Genomic DNA, 17,334 nt, shown 5'->3' on the forward strand with positions numbered 1-17,334 from the left:
TGCCTAGCCTTCCCTCTATGTAAATGCTGCCCTTCTCATCTTTCACAGTTGATTGATCTGACAGATGCATCTCCCTAAGGTAGGTGGGCGCATCTCCCTAAGGTAGGTGGGCGCATCTCCCTGGGGTAGGTGTTCTGCTTGTAGACATTTCTGTTTGGCTGAGAGCTAATCCATGGAAGTGAGTCCATGTCCAGGCCTGAAGGATAACCCAAGGCCATAGTCTCGGGGGTTCTACCAGTCTCTGTCCGACCAGTAATTCTGGCCTTTTTTTTTTTTTTTTCCTGATTTTTATTAGTTCTTTGATTCTACCTCCAATTCTTTTTAAAGAAGCCCAAACAGCTGTCTAGTCATAAATTAGAGTGAAGAGACATACTCTTGAAGCCAACATTGGTATCTGCTCTTATCTTTAGACCCTGGGTCTTTAACTTTCAAAGTAAATCTAGGCATTTTAAGTTTATTTTCTTTAAAACTTGGTCATTTTCCTTTTATTAATAGTTATTTTCCATTACAAAAGAAGCTGAAATGGATCTGAATTTTACACAGTTCTTAGAAAGACACTTAGATGCTAATTAAAAGCTAAGTGATAGATCATAACAAAACAAGTAAAAGACAGCTACAAAAATATTTCTGTTGGGAATTAAATACATATATTAAATATTGAACAGTGCAAATGTTGAGATGAAGCATAACAGGTAATGGCTGCAACCCTTACACACTTGGAGACTGATAACATTTCCTGAGTTATAATATTGGGGTGTATAATTAGAATCGGGGTGCTCTTTGCTCAGAGAACTGCAGGTACGGGGCTTCTGCTGCCCATGACCCACTGGTTGGTCAGTGGTCCATCCCTCACTGTCCATCTCTGGCTCCAGTGGCTCAGGCACCTCTGCTTCCTCCTCTCCACTTTGCTCTGCATTGTCTTCCTCAGAACCATTAAGGATTTTTTCAAGCTGAAGGGTTTCCATAGTTTTCTGGGTCTCTGAGACCCAAGACTCAAATCTACTACTGAGCTGCACTTCTACAGATATGGGTTCATGAGTATAATCTTCCTCCTCCTCCTCATTCTCTTCTTCAAGCATGCCAGGTACAAGAGTGCTAGTGGTGCTGGTGATGGAGGAATTCAAAAGATCTCGACAACTGCCATCCAAAGAGCTGGTCTCTGTACCCTGCTGTGAGGCCCATTCCAGTGATCCGGCTTCACTTCTTTATCACTTGCTGTAGACTTACCAGGGCTTGTTGCTGAGATACTACTGCCTGCAGTCACTAACAATGGCTGCTTACCAATACGGGTTATGTCAAATATAAGTTTACTGGCTTTTTCAGAAGGGCCATGCTTATAGGAAAACTCTCTCATTTTCTGATGTTTCCAGACCTTCTGAAGTTTCCACCATGTCTCTCCAATTGCACTTGCTGCAGACAGATTCCGAGAATGCTCCATGTCGGGGGGGGGGGGTACCTTTTCCACAGTCTTTAAGGCTTCCGCAGCCTGCTCTTACTCCATTGCTGCAACCATATCTTTATATGCTTTCCTAGCTTCTTCAGTGAGTTCTACTAACTTATTACCTTACTTACTAACTTATTGGGAGATCTGGTAGCATAGTGCCTAAGGCACTTGACTGCTAACCAGAAGGCTGGCGGTTCAAACCCACCAGCCACTCCTCGGAAGGAAGGTTGGGCAATCCTACTTCCGTAGTGATACTGCCTCGGAAACCCAAGGAGGGGTCGCTATGAGTCGGGGCCGACTCGACGGCATATAACAACAACAACAACAACTAACTTATTAAACAGGCTCTCAGCACAGAGTAGTTGAAGATTCCCACTACACTAACAGGAATCTACTTGTTCACACAGCGTCCTAGAGCTTTTCTTCCAAGGGCAAATACAAAAGGAATTTCTTGTTCCTGTGCCATGGCTATAACGTTATATAGAGCCTCATCCAAGCCACTTTTGACTGGATTTTTTTCACAGTTTGGAGAAATTATAACACACTTGATCTTGTTTAACTTCCTATGTTTGGTAACCTCCCTTAGGCCCATAACCAGTCTACTCCTTGCTTTGGCTCTTACAGGATCCTTTGGTAAATGCGTTTCTAGAAACTGACAAGTTCTTGAAGAAGAAGAGTCACACATTCATCAATCTCTTTACAAAGAATCTGATTACAAGACTCTCTAAATCTTTTGCTGTGGATTTTGGTTATTGTTGAAGATGCCATTGGACTGCCTATCCCAGAACTAGTAGGAGAGCCTTGTGACACAGATGTCATACAATAGGGAGAGTTGTGACTTGCTGGCGAGAGTGAAGTATCACTGGGCATGCTCAGTCCAGTATCTTCCTGGGAAACAATCTGCTGTGGCAAATCATCAATAAAATCTAGGTGCATTTCTACTGGTTCCTCAAATCCTAAAAGACTGTAGTCCACAGTTAAGCGCCTCTTCTTTTACTCTCTTTCTTTCAAAATAATCTTTTTAAGTGCTGTAGGTCATTTTAGTTTTGCAATTTCCTTCTCTTTTCCTTTTTTTCCTTTGGAGGAAGTAATGTCTAAAGAACTTAAGGATGTCAAACAGGTCTGACTTTTGGTTAAAGGTTTTCTGGTAGTAGTCTTTAGTGTGAAAAGAAGCGACAGGGGCCACTGCATATGACAGAGGTCAGGTATTAGTAATTCGCTGTGCTTTCATTGCTTGTTGTTGTTTCTCCAGAGCAGCTACCATGTCTCCCAAGTTTGGCTGCCCAGGTGTTTTATTCTTTTTTCAGTTGCCTTTGATAAAGCTTCCTGTACGTGTTTTTGCTCCATACTTATTTCTGAATATTCTTGAACTGCAGCAAGGGCTGCTGCTAGAGCTTTCTTCTTCTGACTTTGCATATTTGGGAGCAGAGGTCGTAATGAGAATTGGAGTCTAAACTATATCGATTGGTGAATTTTCAGGTAAATCATCCAATAATTTTGAAGAAAGTTTCTATTGATTATTCTCCTCTTTAGCATGTCCACTCTCATTTAGTTCTTGAAACCCATCTTCATCCTCAAAATATAAAGACTCAGAATTTGGGTTGCCTTCATGGGATTGACTGGGGTTTCCAAAAAAGCTGTTTATTATATTTTCTCTTTTGCAAATTTTATCTTCTTTCTGAGGAAGTACTATGTCCTCGCCATCTGAATCCAACCTGTGCATTATTTCTCTGTTCAATTTGCCTCCCACCTCTAGAAAATGACTGATGTTTTTCATCCAAGGTTTTTTCTGAGTTGCCTGACAAGTTACATTGGACCAATTTACACCACCTGAACATACAGATGATTCCATATGATTTATGGTCCCAGAATCAGGATTTCTCAAAGCCCCTGCTGCAGATTGGGCATTGCTGTGTTTAGGACTGCAGTAACCACTATCATTGTCAGTGTCAGCTTCACTAGCCCCCTGCTCACTAGAGGATTCTGCAGTGGGGTGGGATGCTCTTCTTCTGCCTTTTGACTTCCAGAGCATTATAGCAGTGCTCTCGGAGATTTGTTAGCAATATCTGACGGAAAATCAGTCTTCTGTGAAACATCTACCAGAAGCACAATTTTTGATTGATTATCAGGACACACTGCATTTGTCTCTTTTTGAGTAGCTACATTTTTCACCAATGGCCTCTTACTTTTTATATGCTGTTCTAAAAGCTGTTGTTCTGGTACCACTGGTCCTTTGTTATTGTTTCTGCTTCAATGACTAGACAATGGGAAAACTTGTCCAAGCTAATTTGGGTGTTCAGTACATTCTGTGGTTATAGTATTTACAGAATTTGTGGCCTGAAAGGTGTTAGAGTAAAGTGTAGGGAAAGGATGACAAAAAAAACCCATAACTTGGGCACAGGGTGCTAGTGTCAGTTGGTAGTATGTATACTCTGTAGAAACAAGTGGCTGAGCATATATAATGGGGTAAGCAAGGTATGGTCCAGCAGGGTTTGGGCTAGACTGCTGCCATGTACATCATTGTTATATAATGGAAATTGTCTATTGCACTGGTTTTCTTGCACAAGTGGATAAAAAGTCATCAGGTAGCTGGGAATTGGAATTGGTTCAATACCAGAAACATTCCATTATCATTTGGGAGTGTTCTAGGTATCATAATTGTATCAGGATTCTTCTTCTGGGGAATAAATGACTCTACTTCAGCTACAGCTTGACATTTTCTATGAAGTTTCAACTGGTTGTGGACTTTGGAAAGACCCAGTCTGCAGGGGCTTGGTCCATGGCACCTGCAGCAGCAGCGGGCCTGCATTAGCTGGCATGGAGAGCACTTTGGGCCTCTTTCTCCATGGACCTCAATTCTGGTCATTTTTGTGTTTTTTTAATTTTGTTCCACATTTTTCCTCCCACTCTATCCAGGATCTCCAATTATGATCCCTTTCTTAGTGGTTCGCATTGGTAGTCAGGCACTATCTATTTCTTCTGGTCTCAGGGTGTAGGCTGAGGTCCCCGTGGTCCATTATATCCTTGGACTAATTTTTTCCATATTACTTTGAGTTTCTTCACTCTTCTTTGCTCCAGATGAGGGGAGACCAATAGTTATATCTTACATGGCTGCTTGAAAGCTTTTTAGACCCCAGTCACTACTGTTGAGATATTTTTCAAGCAGACTAAAACTTAATCCTTGCCACTGGTTTTAATGATTTTAGATTTTGTATCTTTCAGAAATTCTTTTATTGAAGTATTTCCAAATTGGTGACACTATCAAATCATATTCCATTTCATATTCAAACCTGTTTGAGAGTTTAGAGAAATATTTTATTTTTTAAAATTTTTATAGAATAAAATGGCTTACCATGTAATGCATATGGCAAATATTCTTTTGAATTATCTTTTTCAGAGTTTGGAAACAATTGTGAAAAAATTACCTGCTTGTCCAATATTGGGAGCTCTGGTGGCATAGTGCCTAAGACATTTAACTGCTAACCAGAAGGCTGGAGGTTCAAACCCACCAGCCACTCCTCAGAAGGAAGACTGGGCAATCTACTTCCATAGATATACTGCCTTGGAAATCCAAGGAGGGGTTGCTATGAGTTGCAATCGACTCAACGGCAGAGAATTTGGTTTGTTTGTTTTGGTTTGTCTAATATTAAAAGGCGATATTTTTCTTCACAGATATCATACTCTGGAGCATAGTGCTAAAAGTACTATTTAATGTTTATCAGCCAGAGTCCAATCAGGAGGCAAACCACACAATAATTTGAAATAGCAAAGTTTAATATAACGAATCTGTAAAACTGGCATGGTGGCAGCGTCAGACCTCCATATATAATAACTTCACAAGGAGGGAAGAAGAATAATTATCAGCATCAACAGCCCAAGGCTGATACCTATGAAGTGGAGGTCAGACATACCTCTCCTCTCCAACCTTTTTACCAATTCTGACACCAGCCATTCCACCAATGGCACTCTCTGCTTTTCTTCTTGGTTCCGTAATTCATTGTAATGGCTACACAAAATTCACAGACAATACTCTAAATTATGGGGTTATTAGTGAAGTAACAGATTACAGTTCAGGAATGACTCAGGATACAGTTCTCTAGTCAAGAGAGTCTCTTGACCATGTCCACAGACAGGTCTCTCTCTGGCCCCTGGCCTCTTGACCTGACCTCTGCCCTACTCAGTCAGTGTTACAAACTCCACTGATAAGTACCCAGAGGCACCCTACTCATCAGCAAGTCACCTGACTGAAGGTACTCAGCTTTCTCACTCCATGGGCTAGGAAGCCCACAATGCTTTCTCCTGCCAGTCCCCTGGTTCTACTGCCTCTGCTGCTGGATTTCTCTGCAGTTGCTTCTCATCATCTCTCCCGTCTCTGGTATTACAGTGCTCTCTCTCTCTGTCTTCCAGGACTAGGAGGTACTCAGTGCAAGGATCCTGGGTCCAAAGGACATGCTATACTCTTAGCTCTTCTGTCTTGGAAGTAGTGAGGTCCCACCTTTCCACCTCTGCTATGGCTCATTTTGAGCAAAACTAAGCAACCCCCTCATTACAATTCTGTACATCTTATTGCATCATCAAATAAGAGTGCCATGCACCTTATTTGCATTTTCAGCAAGCTGTCCAATCTCCTTGGAGAGCCATAAGCACTTTATTTGCATAGTCATACCCAATCATTTGGTAGGAATTACAAGACTATGGCAAGAAAGGCCATATAAATGTGATCCATTGCACTACAGAATCACTAACCATAATGGGGAGTTGAAGAAACAAAAAATAGGCTAACAAAGACTAAAGAGAATGCTAAAGGTCAAGCTAGGTACCACTTGGGATGGGGGCCATCAATGGCCATCCCATGCTACACCAGTATTTTCCTAGGATTCTGTGACCCTGGACTTTATATCTTAGGACTAAAATGGAACATCCAAGGAAATGACAGATCTGGAGGAGGCCCCACCCAGCTCAGATCACCAGGTCTTTTCTCCCACAGAGCCACTGGATGGGTTTGAACAACCATCCATTAGGTTAGCAGGTAAGCACTTAACCAACGCACCACCAGGGCTCCTATAAACTCATAGGGGCAGGAAGTGTGTCTTACCTTAACATATTATATTCTCCAGTGGTCAGGTGACCACCATTGCCACAGACAAAAATGTGGTGGAATGTAGAAGAAAGAATGGCTATATGGTCTTTAACAGATATTAGTTAATATTAAGAAACAGAAACTGTTACTGTCAAGTCAATTCCTACTTGTGATGACCCCAGGTACATCAGAGTAGAACTGTGTTCCACGGAGTTTTCAATGGCTGCTTTTTTTGGAATTAGGTCTCCAGGCATTTCTTCCAAGGTGCCTCTGGCTAGACTCAAACCTCCAACCTTTTGATTAGGAGCCAGGGGTGCCATTTGCACCACCCAGAGAATCCTAACTGATATTATTAATTGTTGGAGTGGGGATTTGAGATCTCCTTTTCTTGGTCTCATTTTTTCCTCACCTTGTTGTTACATCCAGAAAGATGGGTTCTTCCCCTCTGAGGAAGCCCTACCAATCCCCAGGCATGCCAATGACAAGGGGTGCCTGTGTCAAACTCAGGGGCACAGTATATTAGCTGTCACACATTTAAGCCACATTCTCAAACCACATTCTTCAGCCAGGCCACTTTCTTCAGTATTTTGCCAAAAAAACTCATGAAAAGATCTCAAAAATATTCTACACTTCACCAAAGAGTCTGAATATTTTGAAAGCTAACTCAATAGGTAGTACCATTGTCTTTTATAGTAAAATTGTAGCCTTCCAGAAGGAGGCTTCAGCTGCAGTCCTGGGTGAATTATATGATACTTTGCAAGTGGGGATTTGTTTTAGATTGTATTTTAATAACACAAATAGTGCTTCTTGTTCTTGAGGAAGCAGCCTTCATCCATTTACAGGTATGCATTGCTTAAGAAGGAATACACAGACTCATTACCAAAGAAAACTGGTCGATCTTCACCCATTTCAGGAGGTGGCTATATGTTCAAGAAACAAGGGTCCTTAAGGAAGAAATCAAAGCTGCACTGAAGGAATTGGCAAAGAACAAGGCTCCAGGAACTGATGAATACTCATTGAGATGTTTCAACAAATGGATGCCCTGCTGGAGGCACTCACTGGGCTATGCCAAGAGATTTGGAAGACAGCTACTTGGCCAACTGACTGGAAGAGATCCATATTTGTACCCATTCCAAAGAAAGGTGATCCCACAGAATGTGGAAATTATCAAACAATATCATTAATATTACATGCAAGTAAAATCTTACTGAAGATAATTCAAAAATGGTTGCATCAGTATATTGATAGAGAGCTTCCAGAAATGCAACCTGGATTCAGAAGGGGATGGAGTGAGGAATGTTATATCTGATGTCAGATGGATCTTGGCTGAAAGAAAAAAATACCAGAAAGATGTTTACTTGTGTTTTATTAACTATGCAAAAGCATTTGACTGTGTGGATCATAACAAATTGTGATAGCATTGAGAAGAATGGGCATTCCAGAACACTTCATTGTACTCATGAGGAACCTGTAGATATACCAGGAGGCTGTTGTTCTATCAGAACAAGGGGACACTGCATGGTTTAAAATCAAGAAGGGAGTGAGTCAGGATTGTATCCTTTCACCATACTTATTCAATTTGTATGCTGAGCAAATAATCTGAGAAGCTGGATTATATGAAGAAGAATGTGGCATCAGGAATGGAGGACGAATCATTAACAACCTGCGATACACTGACAACACAACTTCGCTTGCTGAAAGTGAGGATGACTTGAAGCACTTACTGATGAAGACAGATGAATACAGTCTGCAGTATGCATTGTAATATAAAGAAAACAAAATTCCTTACAACTGGACAAATAAGCAGCATCACGATAAATGGAGAAAAGATTGAAGTTTATCAAAGACTTCACATTGCTTGATTCTACAATGAACAGCAATGGAAGCAGCAGTAAGGACATCAGATGATGTATAGCATAGGGCAATCGGCTGCAAAGGACCTCTTTCAAGTGCTGAAGAGCAATGATATCTCCTTGAGGACTAAGGTGTGTCTGACACAAGCCATGGTATTTTCAATCACCTCATATGTATGTGAGAGCTGGATAACGAATAAGAAAGACCGAAAAAGAGTTGATGCTTTTGAGTTGTGGTGGTGGGGGAGAATACTGAAAATACCGTGGACTGCTAAAAAAACTAACAAATCTGTCCTGGAGGAAGTGCAGCCAGAATGCTCCTTGGAAGCGAGAATGGCCAGACTTCCTCTCACCTACTTTGGTCATGTTGTCAGAAGGGACCATTCCATGGAGAAGGATGTCATGCTTATTAAGATGGAGGGTTGACAAAAGAGGGGAAGGCCCTCAAAGAGATGGACTGACACAGTGGCTGCAGCGATGGGCTCAAGCACAGCAAGGATTGTGGAGCTGGTGTAGGACCAGGCAGTATTTGGTTCTGTGGTACACAGGGTCACTGTGCATCAGACCTGACTTGACAGCACCTAACAACAACAACAACCAGATTTACAATGCGGTATTTCCATTTCACATTCTTATTGCCAGGAGTAAGAAGTTCTGGTGGTGCGTTCCCAAAGGCATTTGATAGCTAACCAGAAGGTTGGTGGTTCATACCTGCCAGCTGCTCCATGGAAGGAAGACATGGCAATCTATTTCCGTAATAATTTACAGCCCTGGAAACCCAATGGGGGTCCCTATGAGTTGGAATCCACTCGATGGCAGTAGGTTTGGTTTGATTTTTATTCCCATTTGACATTCTTGTTGCCAGGAGTAAATTCCAAGTTATTCACAGGAAAAGTAAATGCAATAACTTCTTAGATTCTTTCCCTCTTGTGGCTGTCTTAGATTTTGACATGCCTGCCCTCATGACTCATGACCAGGGCCCCTTTTACTTGCAGGGGTGCCCTTCTGGTCTTTCAGACTCTGGAATCTGGCTCCCTACTTTTCTTTTGATGCCTTATTCTCTTTTTCCCCACTTCCTCTTCATTTAAACATCATCTCACACTGCCCTGAAGCAACTTAGAAGCTCTAGGGCCTATGTGTGGAAATACAGCTGTAAAGCCCTTTGAAGTCTGGAAAAAGTTTTCCATAAATTCAAGTAGAAGTATTCATCTTGGGCCCTTCCAGTGGCATTTCAAGTGATGATGAATGTTTCAACTTACTTTTCATTGGCACCATGCATGCTAATAATTCCAGTAGAAAATGCCTTTGCCTTATTCACTGAATTGATTAAATAGGTAAATTATCAAGTTCAAGTGCAGAAGCAAGCAAGGTACTTAGTCTTGAAAATGAACATCACAATAGTTCGTTTTGACAGATTACTTTTTATTAGCATGTAATTTGTACCAAAATTATATTTCATAGGAAATAAATTTTTGAGTTTCTTACCTTCTAGCCACTGATCCACCCTTTCTCCTCCAACACACATATCAAAATCCACTTAGCTCTATGTTTTCCTTTCAAAAGAGTGTTGTGGACTCCTCCCACTTGACTTTAACTCCTTTCTCTATGTTTATATATAAAAAACCTAGATAGCCGTCAAGTCAATTCCAACTCATAGAGACCCCATTTGAGTTTCCAAGGCTGTAAATCTTTACAGAAGTAGATTTCATCTTCTTTCCATGGGGCAGCTGGTGGGTTTTAACTGCTGACCTTCTGCTTAGCAGCCAAATGCCTTACCCACTAAGCCACCAGAGTGTCTTATATACATACATATGGAAGAAAAATGAACTCAAACTATAGGTACTGTTCTGCAGATTACTTTTCCACATAACATATAGCAAACAGCTTTCCAAGTCAATCTTCACTTCTTTTGACCTACCACATACACTCAGCCTTCCTTTCAAGAGGTCAGAGAGGAATCCTCACATTGCCACCAGAAGGAGGCAGAGTAGGTCTCCAATTAGCATGATTTGAGGACTCCCTGCCAGAAGTCCACTCATTCATGGTTCACATTTTCAGTTATACATAGTCCTCTGCCTTCGATGATGATGGTGAAATAAAACTTCCTGAAGACAGCTCTTACCTCTGTGAGACCTGAGGACAATGAAGAAGCACTGGGCCATAAATTTGAACATATAATCATACTAATAATTGCCCCAAATTATTAAAAATTTTCTATATCATAAGCACTGTGCTTAGCACTTCACATATATTCTCATGTCAACTCTGTAAGAGGGCTGCTGTTATCCCATTTACAGATGAGGGGAGCTGAAATATTAACAGGAAAGTAACATGATCAAAGTTTCTGACTAATAATTGGACTCATTTTCATGATTTTCACTAGTTAAAAAAAATCTAGTAGTACAGAAAAACTTAATGTATAGAAAAAAAATCCCTATCTTACCCATCTCAACCTTGGTTCTATACACCAGACATAACTTCCTTTAATTATTTCTGGTTTCACCTTTCATGACAGTTACTTCTACAGTAATAATATACTTAACCATTTTATTATTATTATCATTTGAGAAATTCTAACATTATCTATTGACTCTCACTCACTATGAAAGATGAGAATTTAGGTCACTTACATCACCACCAAAACCTCCCAATCCCCTCCCCAATTCAAAAAAGTTGTATTATTATTTTCAATTCTTCTTCTGATAGATTGATTCTATGTGTTATTATATAATTTTATGATGAAAATTGCTTCCCCTGAGTATACAAATAATTCTTACTCATGATTTTTAAAATATTTCCCAAAAAAAACCACTTTAGAAGTAAAAAAAGAAAGAAAATACTCTGAAATCTCACTGCTCTGAGGCAGTAACCACTAACAATTTGATAACCACTCTTCCATACACCTCCCTTTATATATAAAAACTCACAGGCATATGGAAATTTTTAGATAAATTAAATGTCACACATGAAAATTTAGAGTAGATGTTTTGAATCTTTCTACTCACCTCTTTCTCTTCAATCAACATTAACAATGTACACATGCCTTCACATGTTTTGTGGATGCTTTCACACCAAAAACATGTGTACATATAATAGGTACACACACACTTTGGGGTTTTGTTGTTATTTAAAACGGGATAATTAATCATATACTTTCTAGTATCTTGATTTTTATCACTTAGCCACGAATCATGGAAATCTCTTCAAGACTACTGGTATAGCTTGAGCTGGATACATAACTATACATAAAAATATACATAAATTTTGAATAGATATTCTTAAATTTCCTTTTGTAAGGCCAAATTTCTTCATATTTTCACTAGAAATAGGAGTAAGTACCTTTTTCTCCCATTTTCCCTAATTTAATGCAAGTTCCATGAGGGCAGAAATTTTTGTTTCTTTTGTTCAGTGCTGCATCCTCAGCACTAAGAACATTATCTGACACACATGTTGCTGTTGTTAGGTCCTGTCGAGTCAGCTCCAACTCATAGTGACCTATAGCACCACAGAACGAAATACTGCCCAGTCCTGCACCAGCCTCACAATCCTTGCTATATCTGAGCCCATCATTGCAGCTGTTGTGTCAATCCATCTCTCTGAGGGCCTTCCCCTTTTTTGATGGCCCTCTACTTTACCAAGCATGATGTCCTTCTCCAGGGATTGGTCCCTTCTGAAAACATGACCAAAGTAGGTGTGATGAAGTTTGGCCATTCTCGCTTCCAAGGAGCATTCTGACTGTACCTTTTCCAGGACAGATTTGTTCATTCTTCTGGTAGTCTATGGTACTTTCAGTACTCTTGGCAAACACCACAACTCAAAAGCATCAACTCTTCTTCCGTTTTCCTTATTCATTGTCCAGTTTTTCACATGTGAGACATTCAATAAAAATTTGTTAAAGAAATTAATTATGAATAAAGAAATAATACAAAAACTACTATTTACTGTTGCTAATTTTTGCTAATTTGATGAGCAAGGAGTGATACCTCGATATTACTTTAATTTGCATCTCCTGTTTGCTAGTGAGGTAAAATTCTTCTTATATGTTTTTTGCCCACTGAGTTTGTTCATCTGTATATTGCTTGTTCATAACACTCATTCATTTCTCTGTTGGGTTCTAAAGGGAAGAAAAAGAAGGAAGAAAGAGGATGAAAATCTATCTAAGGGTATTTCTTTGCTTAGAAAATTTCAAGATCTGTGTACTTTAATACACTCGCTCCTCACTTATCAACAAAGTTAGTTTCCAAAGACCAAGCTGTTACAGAAAATTGGCATTATGCATGAGTCAGTAGCAGGCACCCTGGTGCCCCCCATCCTATGGCTCACTTCCCTGGGGTACCCCCAGTGCATCTCAGGATATGCATGGTGCAGTGGATCCCCTTCTCCCACCACACCTTCCCACCACTGCAGAGCCCATGGGGTTGTGGGTGGTGGTGGTGGTTGGGTGTTGCCCAATATCCGGTGTCTCCTGCTGCCCACCCTGGGCAGGGACCTTGTTCATCCTCTATCTTCCTTGGCCCTGCAGGCCCATGTGCTTCCCTTCCCTCTTCTCCCCTTCCCACCTCCCCACACCCATCTCCCCAGCACCTTCAGGCTCTTTCCAGGCCTTCCCCTGTGTCTCTTGCAACTTCACGTCATCCTACTGTTGCCCCGAGCACTCTGTGGCCAGACCAAGTGTTGTGGAAAAATGGGAGAAGCCATTCTGTGACCACTCAGCCACTATCACTCATGTAACCCAGTTGTCGCCAAGGCCTCTGATTCTGAGTGGCCTACTGAGGGCACCTCAGGCCTGGCCACAGCTCCACATAGAGCCTGGACCATCAGAGGTGCTCCCTGAGAATTTCTTCAAAGTTGTCATAATGCAAAATGTTGGATAATGAGATAGTCAGTAAGTGAGGAGTAGGTATGTTTGTGGTGGCACACAACTGGCAGAAGACAAATGGCAGCAGATGGAAGGTTTGACAGAATACTTTCCCTCCATCTGGTCCTTCACAAGAAGTCTTCTGTGGAGGACATTACTAATTGTCCCAACTCTTTCATTCTGTTTTCTGACAATGTAGCTGTTCCAAGTACAATATCTTAAATAAAAAATTAAAAATCCACTACCTTTAAGTCCAATTTGACTCATAGTGACCCTGTAGGATATAGTAGAACTGTCTTATAGGGCTTCCAAGACTGTAAATCTTTACAGAATTAGACTGCCTTATCTTTCTTCCACAGAGCACGTGGTGAGTTCAAACTGCCAATCTTTTGGTTAACAGCCAAATGCCTTAATCACTGCACCACCAGAGCTCCTCAGAACAATATTAGGACAACTAATAATGGGTGAGGAACTCTGGTGGCATAGTGCCTAAGGCAGTTGACTGCTAACTAGAAAGCCTGGCGGTTCAAACCCAGCAGCCACTCCTTGAAAGGAAGGTTAGGCAGTCTACTTCCGTAGTGATACCGCCTTGGAAACCAAGGAGGGGTCACTGTGAGTCGGGTCCGACTCAATGGTACATAACAACAATAATGGGTGATAAAGGCATGTTGGCTTCTATCATCTTGTAAAGTGAAAAGGTGGTTTCTTTCACAATGGGCCGTTGATAGGAAATTTAGACATAGACTTCATTGATTCAAATCTTAGTTCCATCATTTAGAAACTGTGTTACCCTGGGGGAGTTACTTAACCTCTAAACTTCAGTCTTCAATTTAGAGAAGAAGGCTATAATCATTCTTATCTCTTGGGGTTATTGTGAGTTGTTATTGTTGTTGTTATGTGCTGTCGAGTCGGCCCCGACTCATAGCGACCCCTCCTTGGGTTTCCGAGGCAGTATCACTACGGAAGTAGGATTGCCCAACCTTCCTTCCAAGGAGTGGCTGGTGGGTTTGAACCGCCAGCCGTCTGGTTAGCAGGCAAGTGTCTTAGCCACTATGCTAGTAAATGATATAATATGTCTGGGCTTTGTAAAGGGCCTGCCATCCAGGAACATTTAAATAATTGGTAGCTGCTTTTGTTATTAATACTACTAACTAACATCATCATGTGCCAGTTTTCTCATTTTAAAATGCAGTGGGTGGGAGTTAATATAATTACTATCTCCTTGGAAATGTACACATGCAGATTTTCTGTGCCATTCTTCTTGGCTTAGGTTTATTTAAGTCTGTTTTAATTGTTGAGAAGGTATAGCCCTTGTTGTCTGACCTAGTATGAGATTCTTCCCATTATCAGCTCCTTGCAGTGCTTGATACTTATTGTTGTTATTGTTAGGTGCCATCAAGTCAGTTCTGACTCATAGCAACCCTATGTACAACAGAACCAAATATCACCAGATCCTGCACCATCCTCACAATTGTTACCATCTTTGAACCTATTGTTGCACCAATTGTGTCAATTCATCTCACTGGGGATCTTCTTTATCTCTGACACTCTACCAAGTATGTTGTACTTCTCCAGAGACTGCTCCCTTCTGTACATGAGATGAAGTCTCACCATCCTCACTTCTAAGAAGAATTCTGGCTGTACATCTTCCAAGACAGATTTGTTCATTCTCTGGTAGTCCATGGTATATTCAATATTCTTCACCAACACCATAATTAAAATCCATCAATTCTCTTGCAGTCTTCTTTATTTATTGTCCATCTTCCACATGCATATGAGGCAACTGAAAATACCGTGGGACAGGCATATCTTAGTCCTCACAATGACAAGTTTGCTTTTTAACACCTTCAAGAGGTATTTTGCAGCAGATTTACTCAATGCAATCATCATTTGATTTCTTGACTGCTGCTTTCATGGGCATTGATTGTGCATCCAAGTAAAATGAACTCCTCGACAACTTCAATATTTTCTCCATTTATTGTGATGCTGCATATTGGTCCAGTTGTATTGAATTTTTTTTTTCTTTATGTTGAAGTGTAATCCATATTGAAGACTGTGTCTCTCATCTTCATCAGTAAGTGTTTCAAATCCTTTTCATTTTTAGCAAGCAAGGTTGTGTCATTTGCATATTGCAGGTTGTTAATCAGTCTTCCTCCAATCTCCACGTCACATTCTTTTTCATATAGTCCAGCTTCTCCGATTATTTTCTCACTATACAGATTGCATAAGTACAGTGAAAGAATACAACCCTGATGTACATATTTCTTGATTTTAAAGCACACAACTCTTCTTATTCTGTTAGAAAAATTGCTTCTTGGTCTATGTACAAGTTCTGCATGCGCACGATTAAGTGTTCTGGAATTCCCATTCTACACAGTATTATCCATAATTTGTTATGATCCACATAGTCAAATGCCTTTGTATAATCAATAAAACACAGGTAAACATATTTCTGGTATTTTCTGCTTTCAGCCAAGATTCATTTGACATCAGCAATTATATCCCACCTTCCATGTCCTCTTCTGAATTCAAGTTTGCATATCTGGCAATTCCTTGTCAATGTACTGCTGTAACCATTCTTGAATTATCTTCACCAAAATTTTACTTCTGTGTGATATCAATGACATTGTTAGATAATTTATGCACTCTGTTGGATCACCCTTCTTTGGAATGGGTGCAAATATAGATCTTTTCCTGTTGGTTGGCTATGCAGCTCTCTTCCAAATTTCATGGCATAGATGACTGAGTGCTTCCAGCATTGCAACCACTTGTTAAAACATATCAACTGTCATTCCATCAATTTCTACAGCTTTGTTTTCCACCAATGCCTTCAGTGCAGCTTGGTCCTCAAATACCATTGGTCCTTGATCATATGCTAGCTCCTGAAATGGTTGAATGTTACCAATTCTTTTTGGTACAGTGACACTGAGTATTCCTTCCACCTTTTATTTATTTGTTTATTTTTGATGCCTCCTGCATCATTCAATATTTTGGCCATAGAATCCTTCCATATTGCAACTCAAGGCTTGAATTTTTTCTTCAGTTTTTCAGCTTGAGAAATGTCAAGTGTGTTCTTTCCTTTTGGTATTCTAATTCCAGGTTTTTGCACATTTCATTATAATACTTTGTCTTTTTGAGCTGTCCTTTGAAATCTTCTGTTCAGGTATTTTACTTCATCATTTCTTCCATTCTCTCCAGCTACTCTTCATTCAAGAGCAAGTTTCAGAGTTTCTTCTGATATCCATTTTGGTTGTTTCTTTCTATTCTGTATTTTTAATGCCTTTTCCTTTCTTTGGGAGCTCTGGTGGCATAGTGCCCAAGGCATTTGACTGCTAACAAGAATGCTGGTGGTTCAAACCACCCACTCCTCGGAAGGAAGATTGGGCAATCCACTTCCATAGAGATACTGCCTCAGAAATTGACTCAATGGCAGTGAGTTTGTTTTTTGTTTTGTTTTTCCTTTTTTCATGTATGATGTCCTTGATGTCAATCCACAACACATCTGGTCTTCAGTCACTGGTATTCAATGAGTCAAATCTATTCTTGAGATGGTCTCTAAAGTCAGATGGAATATACCAAAGGCTGTATTTTGCCTTTGACTTGTTTTAATTATTCCCAGCTTCAACTTGAACTTGTGTATGAGTAATTGATGGTCTGTGCTGCAGTGGACTCGTTGTTATGTTCTGAATGATGATATTGAGCTTCTCCATCATCTCTTTCCACAGATGTAATCAAGTTGATTCCTGTGCATTCCATTCAGTGAAGTCATAGTCACTACTTACATTGTTGAAAAAAGAATGAATAAGTCATTGGCCTTGCAAAATTTTATCATGCAATCAATCTCCAGCATCATTTCTATCACTAAGGCCATTTTTTCCAACTACCAATCCTTCTTCATTTCCAACTTTCACATTCCAATCACCAGCAATTATCAATGCATCTTGATTTCATGTTTGATCAATTTCAGACTGCAGAAGTTGGTAAACATTTTCAATTTCTTCATCTTTGGCATTAGTATTTGATGTGTAAATCCAAATGGTAGTCATATCAACTGGTCTTCCTTGTAGGCATATGGATATTATCCTAACACTGACAGCAT

At 40.3% G+C, this 17,334-nt stretch overlaps 1 pseudogene; it reads right to left on the reverse strand.

Annotated features, from left to right (window-relative positions):
• Positions 1–712: 712 nt before the first annotated feature.
• Positions 713–4,310, reverse strand: LOC103196181 (annotated as a pseudogene).
• Positions 4,311–17,334: the final 13,024 nt, after the last annotated feature.

Source organism: Orycteropus afer, unplaced genomic scaffold, assembly GCF_000298275.1.
Source record: "Orycteropus afer afer isolate SDZICR_OR568_19922 unplaced genomic scaffold, OryAfe1.0 scaffold00063, whole genome shotgun sequence".
In the NCBI taxonomy this organism is placed as follows: domain Eukaryota; kingdom Metazoa; phylum Chordata; class Mammalia; order Tubulidentata; family Orycteropodidae; genus Orycteropus; species Orycteropus afer.